We start from the raw sequence: 16,507 nt of genomic DNA, 5'->3' as shown, positions 1-16,507 counted from the left end.
TGAGGTACTTGAAATTGACGATCCTGAATTCAATCTTAAAGATTACCAATAAATATATTTCACGTACACACTAATTATTTTAAAATGAATTTTAAAAATCCAAGATTTGGATAACCGCACCTGTTGATAAACAGGTTCAACCAGGGTATTTTTTAAGCGCGGCAAAAGCGTAAGCGGTGTCTACGCCAGTAAAGAAGAAGAAGATTGCATGTGTGTAAATTAACCATAATCTTCAATTTTCTAATTTTTTGTGGATTTCGGGATGGGGGGCAGCAGGTCATTTTAACGTTCATATAAATGAATTTAATATATATACATATATACGTACATATATATTATTCAAAATGAATATAAAAGCAAATCACGGAGCAGAAATTATAATTCAAGGAGATGAATATAAAAAAAAAATCGGGGAGCAGAAATTGGAATTCAAGGGGACGATGTTTACGCACTGAGCATACAAAATTGAATGAAAGAAAAATACAGCCGTTTTATTAAAGCGGCAATATTTCTTCGAATTCATAAATTCCTGGAAAATCGTTGACATGGTGCGAGTTTACACAATTCGTGGAAAGTCAACTAAATTGTTTGAAAATTAAAAATATTGGCGTTCCCATTTTCAAGACTATTAAATAATATTATTATAGTTAATTATTAATAGTATTATATGTATGTACATATGTATATTATTAGCAAAATAGGCATATTATAATGTAATATCATATATTATGCTGTCACCTAGAACTGCGACATTTGGTCTCGCTCTAAAAAATAAAACTGGTCGAGCGAATACCCGGTGTGACTGAAGTCCTTTCGCGTAGTACTCCTCTTTCAAATTCAATTAAGAAAAAATCCATCTGCATGGAAAAACTGTTTATATCTGTTCTTTACACTTTTTTACGTTATATTATAATATAATATTACTTATACATATCGTCACCTAAAATGCAAAATAGTTTACAAGAGACGCCCGGAGCACATAAGTAGAGCGCGACAGACTGCAAGCGACATCTGCCAAATAATAAAATATTGAGTTTTGGTTATAACGTGGTTATATTCTCTCGTTATCGTGCACTCATATTGAAACATATTTTGAGTTTTCGTTATAAAATCGTTAAATATTGGTTATTATATCTGTCAGCGATTTCCATTTATTTTTGAAAATACGTTGTTTTGTATTTTAAGTGCCAATATTTGTACATATGTACATATATATATAATTTTATTACATAATATTACTTATTTGTTTATTAATTTTAAAAAAGAAAATGCCCAAATGCATGGATAGAGGAATTTTCGCGAAAAAGAGGAATTTCAGCGAATTGCTTTACAAGACATGGCAGCGCTCCATTTCGTCGTAATTTTTAGCACGCAAATGTAAAAATAAAGATTTCTTAGATAAAAAAAACGATAAAAGTGTAAAATGTGGATTTATTTAAAAGCTTAAAGTTTAATTTAATTAATTTGAAGTGAAAAATGTGAGTAAAGTGTGTTTAATGTGGTGAAATAGCTTCTTTAAATGTTCGAATTTTGGGAATTTTTGAACTTTAAGGTCGAATATCTCGTAAACTAAGCGTTTGCGGTATCCATAATCAGGAGGACTTCCTCTTTCCAACGGTACCTTCAAATCGCGGCGCCAACGTACCATATTAAAATACGCTCAGACGAGGATGCTTTTTATCGACCAAGATAAATCTGTTTCGAAATCTCGATACATAGAATTTTTTCGATTAATTCTTCCACAGTAAAATCTTTTTTTCTGTTTTATTTAATTTACCACCTCCGGAGATGGTGTCTTAATAATTGACATTAGTTATAAAATTTGCTGATAATTATATTGTCTATACATTGCACATAAACAATTAAAAAAATACAAAATAAACAATGCTTGCGGCCCGATAACCCAGTTGCCTTATTAAGAATAATTGATATATGTAAGTCGTTAGTATACTTTTAGGCTGACGCACAATAAGTAATCTTTTGTGGCGCCAAAAAAGTCTTCAAAACAGCTGATGGTTTCTCCTACAACAAAATATGATACCGGAGAAATAACAAACCTTCCAATCCAAATTAGTCAGTGGCTGTAAGTCGCTGCTTCTGCACTTCAATGCACCTAAATACTTCTTAAGAAAAAGAATTTTTATCAGAAATTGTTTTAATTATAAATAAAAACCCAAATGCTGGAAACAAATACCCTCTTCAGAATATTCTGAAATAAATTTTCCATTGTAATAAAAGAAAAAGGTTAGAGCGTATAACTACATACATATGTTTTATTGCATGTATTATTTTTGCAAAAGGATCAGAATGCTGAATAGTTATATTTTTCCTCCAGATATGTATGTATGTATATTAAATGCATGACTTTGCCAACGCAGTTCGGTTCCGACAACCAGCTTTCCGTCGGAAGACCCCAACAGTGCTACTGCAATTTACTTGTAATGCTAGCATCATTGGCACTTTATGTGTTTGACACATTTTTATACTCTCGCAACAAAGTTGCTAAGGAGAGTATTATACAACAGTTTTGTTCACATAACGGTTGTTTGTAAGTCCTAAAACTTAAATAGTCAGATATACATATACCAAAGTGATCAGGGTGACGAGTAGAGCTGAAATCCGGATGTCTGTCTGCCCGTCCGTCCGTCTGTCGACGAAGAACTCAGTGCCTAACCTAATTTTTCACTGAAAATATCGGTAAATCTCTCAGATATTTTCATGTAATTCAGAGGGCATCATTTTTATACTCTCGCAATAAAGTTGCTAATAACGGTATATATCGTCAGATATATGGTTACATATACCAAAGTGATCAGGGTGACGAGTAGAGCTGAAATCCGGATGTCTGTCTGCCCGTCTGTGCAAGCTGTAACTTGAGTAAAAATTGAGATATCTTGATGAAACTTGGTACAAGTTTTTCAAGGCTATTAACCTTCCTATACCCGCGCACATGTCTGTGAGACCGACGAAACAGTTTTTCGTACATATTTTTTTTTGGAAAGTTTTGGAAAGACTGATAGTCATTAAAGTAATACATAATTTACGCTAACAACTGATATTTTTTGTTTTTTTACATCATTTAGTTCCTATAAAATAAAAAAAATATAAACGGTTTTATAGAAAAATAAAAAGGTAAGAGGAGTCAAAGTCTCGGTCTGTCACACCGTGCGCGGGTATAGGTGTTAAAACATTTGGCGCGGGTATAGGAAGGATAAGCAAATTACTAATTTCTAAAATATGTATATATATTTGTATGTACTATATATGTATAATATATACATATATTATTATGCTAGATGTTTATACTTTCAGTTACACTAAATAACTTGAGTGGTGATTAGGTGAAGTAGTGTTAGCATCATCAACCATATCAATATAATAAAATATACAACGAATCTATATCAACATCCACTTGAAAAGAAGACTGAAAGAAGACCAGCAAGTTACCCTAAAAGGAGAACACAGGAGTCATTCGGAAGAAAAATCAGAAAGTATTTACACACTTGTTTTAATAGATTAAGATTAAATTATTTATTTTCTTTGGTAAGATTTAATTTTGAGAAATTATGCCTAGATTAAATAAAAGATCTGTTGTACAAAGTCGACTTGAAAATAGAAGACGTATGCAGATTCTTCGGGCCAACTCATTATATAGAGTTAGTGAGCAATCACATAATACTCAAAGCCATGCTAATCGCAGATTAGATCCAGAAGTCCGCCTGTCAGAACAAAGTACCAATCCAGTTCAACATAGGACAATGCGACAAAATCAAGAGGTTCGGTCTGCTGAGCAGAACATAAATACTGTTCAGCATAGGTCTCGGCGGGAAGATCCCGAAATAAGGTCAGCTGAACAAATCATAGATACCAATCAGCATAGAACGCGGCGGTAAAACCCAGAGCTTCGGTCTTCTGAGCAAAGTATAAATACTGTTCAGCATAGGCCTCGGCGGGAAAACCCAGAGCTTAGGTCTGCTGAGCAAAGTATAAATACTGTTCAGCATAGGTTTCGGCGGGAAAATCCCGAAATAAGGTCAGCTGAACAAATCATAGATACCAATCAGCATAGAACCCGGCGACAAAATCCTCAATTTCGCTCTGAAGAGCAAAGTAGGAATACCCGAGAACATAGGTCCCGGCGGGAGAGCCCAGATCTTCGGTCTGCTGAGCAAAGTAGAAATTCAAGGCAACATAGAATTCGACGCCAAAACCCTATTAGTCGGTAAAATGAGCAGTCTCATAATACCGTAGTACACCGAGAACTTAAAAGAAATGCGCATACGTGATCAAATACAAAGAGAACGTTCAAAAAGAAATCCTGAAACAAGAAGAGAGGAACGTTATAGAGAAACGCGACGACGACAGCTTATCAGAAGGGGTGCAAGTCAACAAATTTTAAATCAGAGACGCCAATAACAAAATCAGGTTCGTATTCATATAGAAAACTTGACAAATAGGCAAATTCAAAACGAAAGGCAGTCCCAACGATATATACATATTAGACAGAGAAAATAATGTCTCTGATATTTTTGCAAATGGTGGCATTTCAATAGATTTTCGAAGCATTTATTTTGAAAGAAAGGTCCCACCGAAATATGTATTTGCTGTGGGGGATTATGGTTTCCACATCAAGTACGCAAGTTAAATTTCGGAACTATAATTCAAGTTCACCCAGATGCTACATCTGCTTTCTTTTTAAAGCAAAAGTTTCCTTCTGAAGATCTAAACTACAATTTTTGCTTAACTTGCAAAAATGGGATTGCCAAAAATAACATACCAAAAATATGTTTGTTAAATGGTCTAGACCCAAGAATGATAGAAACAAGATTGCGCAATGCCGAGTTCAAATTTTGTTCGTTCTGCGCATCTACGTCACGGTTGACCAACTTACAATCAGCTGATTTTCAGTTGGTTGTTTTTCTTTGCAATAAGAAGCAATTTTGTATTGCAGGCATACAAAATCATGAATTTCATCAACATTTAACATCAATATAAGTGAATATTAATAAAAAATATTAATATAAGTGAATATTTTATAGTGAACATTCACCTACATATTCATTTAATTGAATTTTCATTGTATTATTTAATTTTGTCTCTTTGCTGTGTTTGTTTCAACCATATACTTTTATGTAAATAAAAAGATTGAATATTTTGTAACCAAGTATCAATTTATTGTTTTATTTAATTTTCTTTTTTTACTAAACATATGTTCAATTATGTTTTTGTTTAAGGAACGAATTCTGAAATACATCCTAGCTCTAAAAAACAGTTCTTTTACCTTAGTGCTACAATTTACAGAATTACTTAAATCTAAGTGGTTCTTAATATAATTTGTACAAATATACAATTCGCTGCTATTAACTTCGTCAAATATTGCTTGTAAGGCTCTCATGTGCTCCATCAACATATCTGTTGGCTTTGAGAGCCCTCCTTCCGAAAGGTGATCCACCCAAGTGAACGACGAACTATTCTCGGAGTTGGCACAAATTTCGGGGATATCTTTCCCAAGTTTGTGGCAGATATACCCTGCCAAATTTTCAAGACCATCGTTGTTCAGCGTCTCCAAGTCCTCATTTTTGTCAGTTGGGTCAGTGGTATTTAGATCAACTGACACACGCTGCAAAATATTACCTGCAAAAATATAATAAACATACATATGTATATGCGTATAAATAAATGGAATACATGTTTAGTTAATTTTATACATTACAATTATATACTAAAATTTTGTTTTTAATTTAAGATTATAATACTATGTAATTTTAAATATTTTGATAATTACCGGTAAGAGATAGATAATTCCCCTCTAAATCCGGGGTATTATCGATTTCTACGTTTCCTGCTTCTGTTATTGCTCCTTCGTTGTGACCGAGTATATACGAACGCAGTCCATACTTAAACTTCTGTCTGTCAGGGTGATCGTGAAGGCCGTCTTTTGACCTTATTATTCCGAAGAAATTCTCCAAAACGTCCTGGTTTAGGCGGTAGGTTAAAAGCTAGTCGATTTTGTACTCCTGTCGTAAATCATCCAGCAGCAATTTCAAAGCATTATTGCTTTGGAGTATACCTGTAAATCAAAAGTAAAATCAAAGGTTAAAGTAAAGAACTTATTAAATATACAGCTAAAGTGTTATACTACAAGACCTTTTTGGAATGGAAGCAGTCCAGTTTTGCCAATTACCCTCATTGATGACATTAACTCCGTCATCTGATCCAAAATATTATTTTGGGTGTTCAAAGCCAAACCGTAGGCGTGTAAACGTTCCCTCACTCCATCTTTGGGCACCCTGACATTCATTACGTCAAACCAGTCATTTGTCTATAAAATTAATATTTTTAATATATGAACATTTTTAATAATATTTTAAATATTACTTACAATTTTGAAAAGTCGATGGCATTCCTCCCAATTTTCGTTATCTAGGAGACCTAAACTAGCCGCTCGAGTTATTGCTTGAGCAATTGTGTGGGAGAACAATTTTGTGGCTAGTTTAACCTTTTGCCTTTCTGCTCCTGTCACAGACAAATTTTTCTGGGAAATTTTGTGGGTGATGGACAGCTCGTTGGACGTTAGCGAGAGCAGCTTCATAATTATGTCTTTTCTAACGATTTTTCCATTGATAATAAAGCCCTTATCCAAAAAATGGTTTCTTTGTAGTTTTATTAAGTGGGGAACATCGGCAAAAACCACAATCCTGTCTCCGTTGTGTGAAAACCTGCAATAGAAAAAAAGAACACAATTTAAAGTATATCATAATTTAAATAATTGTTTAGTGAATGTACCAAGGTTTCTCCGCATTAATTTCGAGATCTCTATATAAGCCTCTATTTGATCCACCCAAATCGCTTACAATGGCAACAATATTGTAACCGCACTTTTTAACGTTTGACAAAATGCTAAACAATACTTCCTTCGTCATTTTGCAGTCATAATCGAAGAATACAGGCTGTTTCCATTTACTTATCAAACCTAAAAGAACAAAGTACATTAGAAAAAATTCACTTCAAGTAAATGAATGAGTTTAATTACCTCTTATCATTGCAACCTGAACATAGTTAACAGGAGGCAACGTCGAATCAGTGGATCTATCGTAGCAGTAACTCCTTCTGACCTTCATTTCATCAAAACTGAGTACACAAATTTTTTGCGCTTGTGTTAGCTCAGTTGCTGCCTTCAACAGTTTCATCACCGGCTCAATGACACCTGGAGCTACGTCAATTTTTTTTGACCACCATTGCAGAGTGCGCACACCTGGAAGAGGAAAGTTGTTTCTCCTCAAAAGCTTGTACGCTTTTGGGCTCGTTGAATATAGCGTTATCGACTTAGCTATGTCTTCTTCTTTCCAATTCCGCCGTTTCTTTCCATCCCTTAATTTTTCAATCTGTAATGATATGTGTAATGAACTTTAATATATTTTGCAACATACTTTTTAGAATTTCGGCACTTACCTGGCCGTTGGTGAAAATGCAGCTAAGTTTTTGCTCCAAATTATCTCTATGGAATTCCGCAGTTTTAATGGAAATCTTGAGGCGTTTAATTTCTGCTAACTGCTCGTTTTTGCACTTATTCAAAGTGCTAACAACACTATTCAGCCTTTGTCTAAAAAGAACAGAAAATACACATACTTATGTAAGTAAAAGATACTTCATCAATATCAACTAGGACTAACATTTCTGTTTCCAAATGCAGTATTTTCTCGTCCTTCTCATCGATGACCTCTTCTTCTGCAGTTTGCGGTGCCTCTACAACCTCGTTTTCTTGAATTACTTCAACAGGGTCGGTATTCTTCAAGATTGTTGTCAACATCTCTTTTTTGGAACGAGACTCCATCCTTTTCTGCCGTTCATTTGCCTCCGCAGGAGCAGTGGTTAACGTGGGAAAAGCGCTAGGTAGCAACTTCGTTGGATTCCGTGAACTTAAACCTGCAAGAGTGTTGGGTCATAAAAGTAAAATTATTGTTATCAAAATGCTATAATTACCCATTTCAAACTGCAAATTTCTCTCAAAAGCTTCTGGCGCGAAGTGCACTTCACAAACGCACGCATTTTTAACGTTAATTTTGTCCGTTCGACGACAAAAATGAATCCATTGTTTTACTGTGGCTTTATCCTTAGGGAAATGAAAAAATCTCCACTTCGTACCACTATTTTTACCATTGTTATTATTACACCCGAACACTGCACAACGCATTTTAAAAATATATAATTTAACGATTAATACAACAATTGAAAACACAACTCGAATTCACTTTCAATAGCGCGGGCGAATAATAAGTCAACCGTGACGTCAGCAAGAACAGCTGACTGAAAGCAAACATGCGCATTGCGCAATCTCTTTCTCTATCATTCTTGGTCTAGACCAGTGTCGACCAAACTACCACACGCACAAAATTATACAAATGTTAGTTAAGAAGAACAAGAAGCGAAGCAGGCAGCGAAACAAAAAGTAAACAAAGCAGCTACACCGAAAATAAAGAGCAACTATAAACGACGCCTTTTTCTTTTGTTTACCCCTTTCTTCAGTATCAACTGCTTTGAAAAGGTTCATTTTTTTTAAATTCGCTACATAAACAATCGATCCATTTTTTTGCTCAGTGCAAGAACAAATTTTGCCGTAGCGAGTGTCTAATTTGCTGCGAAGCTTCGGGCATGTTGGTGTGAAAAAACGATCGCTCAACTGTAGGTGTGAAAAAACGAAGACTGAAAATAGTAGGAGCTGGTCGAGGCTGGTCTAGACTTTCCGGATATACACTCGCCAGAAAAATTATTCGTACACCTCGATATGAAAACAATAAACTGAGAAATTTGTGATCAAATAACTCATTATGTATAAAAATAATATACAAAAGTTTTATTTAGTATTTTCGCTACACTTTCCATAAGTTTTTTTTTTAGACCTACACTTTACACAAATTTTTTCAAAACAGAAACAAAATAATCTCACATAATGGAACAGAAAAAGTATTCGTGCAATTTGAAATTAAGTACATATAGTTAAATTATTTTGTGAAAATTCAATATCCTAGTAACTGGTGGGATAGCCCTTACGTTTTAGGACCTCGGCAAGCCGTTGTGGCATTGAATGAACCAGTTATACGTTGGGCAGAAACGTACGTGCTCTGAAACATATAGTAAGATAGTACATATTTTGATGACTATTTGCTAGCTCTGAGATCAAGCTTATCAAAACCTAAAATTTTTCTGAAAAGAAAAATGCAAGATCGTTTTATAAATGCTTATAATCCTCTTGTTTCGGAACTCCACAGGGCTAATATGGATATCCAATACACATATACTGGATGCATATGCTTGCTGTTCCTATATAATTAATTATATTAACATATCGAACAGAGGAATTTCTAGGCTCTTAAATGATGCTATATCAGAAGTAAATGCCGGAAATTATACAATAAAGCAAAAACTTCAACATATAGGTCATAAATTTATATCAGGCACGGAAATATCTGCACAAGAAGCTGTTCATTGCTACATTGGGCTTCATCTTTCGGAAGCTAGTAATGGAGAAATATTTATAAATACCGACGACCGTAGGAACGTGTTCAAATGGTAAAACCTAGGGCGGAACTTCAGAATCTTCCTTCAGATTCTACTGAAATATTTGTAGCTGGTATTTTAGACTGTTATTTGCAGCGGCCCGATCAGTTAGAAACTGTTTGCTTATCAGATTTTGCATCTACATATGTTTAAATTTGTGAAATCCAATAGAATAGTGCAAGACAGTGATCCTAAATAAGAAGAGAGGGAAGATAATAACGTACTAGATATTGGGGTACCCTTTGCACTTAGAGATGGTAGCGGTTTTGTTAAAAATGTACCAAACCAATTATTATTCGGTACAGAAGGTTTAGTCCTGATGTGACCAAAGTTGAGTATTTCCGCGAAATGGTAATGCTTTTCTATCCATGGCGGAATGTTCAAGGTTTAAATATTAAGCAAAGAACATACTTGACTCATTTGATGCATCAGATTAAAACAAGTCGACCATTTTATGAATTCATTGGGGGCGGAGCAGGTGTTGGAAAAAGTCGTTTGATATCTGTAATATATCAATCTCTTAACCATCGCTTCAATTCTACACTTGGATCCATCCCAAGTTCTTTAAAAGTTCTCCTTTGTGCACCTACGGGTAAAGCAGCATTCGGAATAGGTGGACTGACACTTCACTCAATATTTTTTATTCCTGTAAATCAGCTGAATAGAGAGTTGGCCCGTAAGCAGTGACATAGTTAACTCTTTGTATTCCAAACTTGCTGATTTAAAACTAATCATAATTGATAAAATAGCAATGGTGAGTGCTCGAATGTTTAGCTATGTTGATGCTAGGCCTGTTCAGTGTCATACCGATTATAGTGTTTGGAGATTTGAAGCAACTCTCACCTGTTGGAGATAGGATGGATATAGGTTAATGGGGCAACTGGAGAACTAATGCAAATTGATTATCCAGTAATTCTTTGGATTAAATTCTTGGAACCTTCTGTTGGTTTGATAGCACGATCAAAAAAGCCTCATTCTCTAGAAAGTTCTTGGACCCCAATTGAAAAAGTTATTAGATCTTTTCAATATAAAAGAAATGAGCAAATTATAATTGAAAGAAATCAGTTTCCAGTTGTTCAAGCTGAGGGAATAACTATTCACAAAAGTCAGGGTGCTACATATAAAAAAGTTGTCATTCATACTCGACCCAGAATGCCTAGAGCTTCGATATACATACATATGTCGCTTGCAGTCGAGCTACTACGGCAGTAGGTCTCTTTATTGCCGGAAATTTTATCCTTCCTAATAAATTTTTTGAATCGGATCCAGTATTTAGGGAAATGATGGAATTGAGCACATCTAAAGCCCTGATTGCAAGTTTCAATTTTATGATTTCTCCATCATCAGCACTTCAAATTTTATTTCATAATGCTCAGAGTCTCCACGCTCACATTAACGATATAAAAATCGACTGTCTGCTGCTATCTTCAGATATTTTATGCTTCGTAGAAACCTGGAGCATTCCTGTTGAACATTTTGAGATACCAGAACATAGATAACTTGATACGAGACTCTTTGGTTCGAGAGAGAGAGCTGTCAAAACTCACATTTTTTATAACATTTGGCAGTGATGCCACTGCTGAAAAATATTAGCTTGGACATTTTATAAACAACTTTTAGGTATTTTGCAGTTTCCACACTACCACTGAGGTATGCAAATAGCGCATTACCCATATTATTTTTGGGTGCTCGGTTCCCCAGTAGGCCTATATCACCCATATATATAAATAAATACAAATTTATACATATATTAGAAAAATTGTACTTACAGTAACAATTCAAAAAAAAACCAAACAAATAATTAGTAACAATTTAAAATACCCATAAAACAATAAATAAAGCCATATCATAGTTCACATGAAAATAAATTAAATAATAATATTAATTGACAATAGTTCATATCAATAAACAAAAAGATAAATATTTCAAAAAGGAACATAATCAAAAAATAAGCAAAAGACTTATTTTCATCACATATAATAATTATCACAAGCATATAACATAAAAAATGATTATTTAATTCGAAAGATCTGCACAGTAATTCTCTGCGGCTATATATAAAATTAAAAATACTCAATTTAAAAAAAGAATTACAAAAATTTTTAAAAAGCAATCTGCACCCAGCCTCCAATACAAAATTTAAAACAGAAATAAGAAATTAATATTAAGAGGCAAAAAAAGAAACAAGGGTTTAAAAAATTTCGAAAAATTAAAACACAAAAGATACGATTTTGCCAGCCTATCCTACAGATGAGTAGCACAATGAATTTGAGTTCTAAAATTGGGCCAACTAAGATATCTATGAAAAAACTTTACGAGGAAGAATATTATCGTCCTGACAAATAGAGTTAGAGTCTGTTGCAGCAGAGAAAGGATCTGACATGTTTCATTCTATCGAATAAAATTTGGCCTACTCCTATTCTGTGACAGGTGGATTCAAATTCTCTACTAAAAATATCTTCTAACTCCTTAATATAGTCTAAAAATCTCTGAGGTGGTTTAATTAAATTGCACCTGTCAATTTGCCTCTGTTGAATGAAATAAAAATCAGTTGAAATCTCTTCTTCTCCTAAATAAGGTAATGGTTGGGTACAAGAGTGTGTCTTAAAAACTTATGTATTTGCTTTCAGAAAATCTACTTCTATATCCTCTAATTCTGCCTGATGGTCTAACCTTAGCCTTGAAATTCTTACTAAGATAAATCTTGGACTAAATTATCATTGCACACACTTTGGAGAATTTGGCGTGATAAGTCTGGAGAAAAATGTTCGTTCTAAGCTACTGGTTCGCAGTTTCCTTCTATAACTATGTTTGCATATCGCAATCCCCATGATTTCCTAAACAAATTACAGAACATGTAAGGTGTTATTCTTACACTTCTGCCTCTCCTAATCTGTCCAAAATAATGCTCTAAACTATCCTGATAAAGCCGTCTCGTCTGTAGGTGAGTGAAGCCTGCGTGTGACAAAAAGCGCCACAAACGTTCCAAACTAGATATGTTTGTTTTCCAACCATCTATATATGTAATTAAAATTATTAGTTATGTCAGACCCTGCTCCATCTTTTACTCTAATTTAAAACTAACTCTATTTTTTAAGTTTTCTAAACAATTCCTAACACTCTTTACAAGATGGGGACAATCACTGAAAAAGTATACTTCCTTGCCATTAACCTGAAAATAGGAACGCGCTTCAGAAACTTCTAACACTCGAGCTAAATTGAGAAAATTCGATCCCAGATCACAAACAAAATGGCAAGGTATGATACCTATATTTTGCAATTGGGTAATGGCCTGAAAAATATATATTTTTGGCAACATCGCCTTTACAGGAACCATGAAATAAACTAGAAGATAGGCCCACGGCTCGCCACCGATACCCTGGACCAAAAGAATCATTGCGCTGGTACCTATTCTACAAGTTCGATTCTCATCATATTCTTCTAATCCTACAAGTTTTATCATACTTGGGCAAATATTGCATATGACTCTTCAGAGCCATTTCATCACATAAAATGGACACATATTTTTGTTGAGTTAAAGCCCCGGCTTCTCAACTCTAAACACTTGAGAGTACTGTTATTACATCCTGGGTCACGGGGCCATTCTGAAACGAACTCTTTTCGGGAAATCTAAGGAGGTCTGACAACTGGTACTGCAAATAATTAATTTTTCTATCTTTTTCTTCTAATCTAGCCTTAAACTTCCTATTCTCCACCACCAGTTTGTACTTTTTTTGTTAAAGCTGTCAGACTTGAATTTGTTTGACTCCCCCTGTCTGTAAAGCTTTCAACTTCAAATGCTGTAATCAAAGTAGTACCTTGATCCGCATGATCAAAGACACTATCCCGCATTTCTATTTGAGCCTCTTCTGCCACAGATGCGAGCAAATTTAGATCGCTCTTATCGTGACACTGAAGCGCGTGTTCTTCCACTATCTATCGGAGAATTGGGAGCCAAAATTTGATTACCTTGAAGACTGGGTGCAGGTACACATTGTAAATTAATATTAGGTACTGCAAAGGTCATCAATTTTTTTCCATCTTCATTTCTTTGGAGAAATGGCGCTCACAGGCGTACAAAAATTTAGGCCTGTTTTGCCCTACACCAAAAAGATTCAGCCAAATTTTAAAACTAATAAACAAAATAAATAACCCATAACCTTAAAGCCATAATTGAAATATTTGATTATTTTTTGCTACATTTTTCAACCAACAAACGCAATTTACAACAACCAACATTTAAAAACACACTTAAAACAACTTATATTAAAACTAATAGAAATTAAGATAAATCGAGTTAAAGACTAAAACAAAAAGATGACTAGTATCTACCATGCCTTCTATCTAATAATAGGGGTATTCTCTTGCTCTTGCAAAACCCGGTGCACGGTGCAAGAATTGCAGATTTACAACGACACAACAACAAACACACTCAGAAAATTATTTGCAATGGCTGTAAAATATGTCAGACCAAAACCCTTGTATATTTGCGTGCAATGTCACGAAAAAATAAAATTGCAACCCTGTTGTAGTTGCCATTTTACATAAAGACATATCGCTCATTTGCTGCAAGACCGGCATAAGTCAAAAAAATCGATTCGCCAGAAAACGCGTTTAAAGTTTTCAACTTACTACAACCTTACACGGTGACTCCAACCTTACACCTCTTCTCAAGCGGAGTATATAAGAGGTATTCATATGAATTTTTCACTCAACATGAAGTATGATATAACGAACAATTCTGCAGCATTAACTCAAAAATCACGTTTTTTGAATTATGCCGGTCTTGCAGCAAATGAGCGATATTACGTCGTTAAATTGTTGAGAAAGGTAAATTTTAATTAGATTTTATAATTTCTATTTAAATTATAAAGTTTTGCTACAGTTTTTTTTGTTAAAAATGTATGCAGAAGGTGCGCCAATTCACAATGGCCATGCACAATAGTCATTTACAATAAATTGACTGAGTCAGTCGCTCATATATCACTAGATTCTGCAATGGGTGCTCTCGTGCCCTTGTATACATATTTCGGTGTAGTATTTTTGCAATCTGCAATCTTGCAAAAGCAAGAGAATACCCCTAATATTTTATAATACATATATAGTAAAACTAATAAGAATTAAGTAAAATTAGCTTAAAACCTAAAAGAAAGAAATTAATATACTAATTGCATCATGCCTACTATTATTTATTTATACAACTATTTAACCACTAATTAACAAATTAAAATTAATTACTATTTCAAATAAGTATTCAATTTCTTACCTGGCTTCATTCTTTTCCTGATTTGGGAAGTTGAAAAAACTTTTCTGACCTCTGCACCCCATTACACATTTTTTTGAACTCGGCATATTTCCTATAAAACACAATAATTAATTTAAAAAAACATTCACATCACTTCTTTTTAACTTCTTAATGAGCTTACGCACTTTGTTTTATTGCAAAACTTCACTAAATTAATAATTTTAATATTTTTATAGTAATAGAAAATAATCACACCCGACTTCCAACGAATTATAACAACGAACTGATTTTGGCAGTTCGTTTTACCGCTATTATTCTGGCATTCCGCCTTTTTGACAAACTGCTGATTGACAGCACCCTGATTGTGTTTTGTTGCCAGCTCAGAAAACAGATCAGGGTGCCCTGCCAGCTGACAAGCGAGAGAACAAGAAAAGAGATTCTGATCAAGTTATCTATGACCAGGATTTACTCTTATAAACGAGCTGAGGATAGATAGCACTGAGACAAGCAACCGAAATAAACGGGGCATTATAATTTATGCAAAGCATAGTGTTGCCAGCTCTATAGAACCGAAGATTATGAAGAAAATTTATTCAGGCCGCAAAGTTTTAGAAGCAGTTTTGTTTAAATGTTTTAACAACAATATTCTGGTTCTTTACAGAAACTCAGCTTTTCCCCTCAGGCTTTTTATTGCAGAACTTCAAGAAATTCTTACTACAGAGTTGTGCAATCAAAATGTCTTAATTGTTGGAGATTTTAACATTTGTTTAAAGTCTACAGGGTCTACAATAAAAAATCTTCTTCAAGATAAAAACTTTAGTTCCCTGTTTAGTGCAGAATATTCACCTACACCTGCGAGAACGCAAATTGATTGGGCATTTTCAAACATGGATCATTCTCATGTTGATGCTATCACTTATGAGACAGTGCATAACTATCATGATGGTATTTGTGTCTCTATTTCGGACTAAGGCTATGTACAATAGTATCTTTTTCACACATAAGGGCATTAGAATAGGTTAAAAATATGACATTATGAATTAATAAATAAATATTTAAACTAAGAAATTTTAAATCATTTGTATAATTTGCTAATACAATATATAAGAATTTGTATAAACATAAGGTAGAATTAAAATAATGTAACAAATCTTTCAAAATTGTAATATTATATAATAAAATATACATTATTATATATTAAGAGAAATGCAGTTTTTTGAAAAAAATATATTATTTTAAATAAAATATATTATTTGTTAATATATAAGAATTTGTATAAATATAAAGTAGAAGTAAATATTTTAAGAATAAATGAAATGTACGTAGGATACATTTTGCTATTTGTAAAAACATATCTTTAGAACTTAAAAATATAACATTTAATTATTAAAATATAAGTATAATACTTATTACTTCTAAGTCAAACTTGTATAATCTTATTCATGTAAGAAATAAAATGTGCATTAACTTCGAAACACGATTGTTTTTGTTTTTTTACATAGCCCTCAATACAGTTAAAATAAATGAAAATACAATTCAATACTCAAAGTACACAAATTGATCTAATCTAATTAATTTTACAGCAAAATAAAAAAAAAAATATGTAAATGACGGATAATGAAATCTCGATTATCACTTTATCATGCGAGAGTATAAAATGTTTGGTGACACCCGAACATAGCCCTTCTTTACTTGTTTTTCATA

The 16,507-nt window shown here is 33.6% G+C and overlaps 1 protein-coding gene and 1 long non-coding RNA gene across 4 annotated transcripts in view; one reads left to right on the top strand and one right to left on the bottom strand.

Moving 5' to 3' along the window:
- The window catches only part of LOC105221910 (facilitated trehalose transporter Tret1), a 166,625-nt gene that overhangs the window by 4,876 nt on the left and 145,242 nt on the right, over positions 1–16,507 (bottom strand). The gene's annotated exons all lie outside the window — the stretch shown is intronic.
- LOC125778311 (uncharacterized) lies at positions 4,814–7,830 on the top strand. The gene is made up of 3 exons (XR_007422626.1): positions 4,814–4,995; positions 7,438–7,633; positions 7,694–7,830. It is a non-coding gene; the product is annotated as an uncharacterized LOC125778311 (long non-coding RNA).

Source organism: Bactrocera dorsalis, chromosome 4 (assembly GCF_023373825.1).
Source record: "Bactrocera dorsalis isolate Fly_Bdor chromosome 4, ASM2337382v1, whole genome shotgun sequence".
NCBI classification, from domain to species: domain Eukaryota; kingdom Metazoa; phylum Arthropoda; class Insecta; order Diptera; family Tephritidae; genus Bactrocera; species Bactrocera dorsalis.
Note: the sequence above shows the minus strand (reverse complement) of the source record. Positions and strands in the feature narration are given on the sequence as shown.